The 651-nt window shown below is 34.7% G+C and overlaps 1 protein-coding gene across 1 annotated transcript in view; it reads right to left on the reverse strand.

Annotated features, from left to right (window-relative positions):
- LOC107710929 (DNA annealing helicase and endonuclease ZRANB3-like) overlaps positions 1-651 on the reverse strand; it is a gene marked incomplete at its 3' end in the record, with an annotated part of 20,908 nt that overhangs the window by 9,171 nt on the left and 11,086 nt on the right. The gene's annotated exons all lie outside the window — the stretch shown is intronic.

Here is a 651-nt window from a genome sequence, read left to right on the forward strand (position 1 = left end):
CATGGTCATTTTTAAGCTGCTTAGTGGATGTTTGGACATAAATATGACGCATGAAATAGCATGCAATGTTTTCCAGATGGTCTGCTCTCCCAAAAATGTCTCTGCAACACATGTGTACTGGAATTATGATATTAGGAAAGCAATGTGCTAATATTGTGACAATAACTTCTTTTGAATAAATGAATATATATAAAAAAGCAACAAAAAAAAGCATTTATATATATATATATATATATATATATTATACAAATATTATGTCAGTGTTAAATAATTGGTTTCTGAAGTGACGAATAAAAGCAGATAAAAAGAAGGGAGGGAAACCGAGGAAGATGATGCTTTTCCTAAGAAGACAGAAATCTCCCTAAACCTCTTCTCAGTCTAAGTCAGATAATTCCAGCTCATTCAAAGTGAAAGACAAATTAATAGTCTCCCTCAATTCTGTTTTGCCTGGTTGAGCTGCACTAGAGAAGGCAACGAGTGTTATCATTATGTCAGAGACATGCTAGTTTTCCCAAGGCATACAAACTTAGAGTGGTTACAATCATGGTTTAAATCAGTGGTTTAAATCGTGCTCAAATTTATTTGATATTGATGCAATATTTACACTGAAGCTCGCAGGCGGCTATGGTAAGGGGCGTGACATTTCCCGAC

The sequence above is a fragment of the Sinocyclocheilus rhinocerous genome, unplaced genomic scaffold (assembly GCF_001515625.1).
Source record: "Sinocyclocheilus rhinocerous isolate Xijiao unplaced genomic scaffold, SAMN03320098_v1.1 scaffold4554, whole genome shotgun sequence".
Classification (NCBI taxonomy): domain Eukaryota; kingdom Metazoa; phylum Chordata; class Actinopteri; order Cypriniformes; family Cyprinidae; genus Sinocyclocheilus; species Sinocyclocheilus rhinocerous.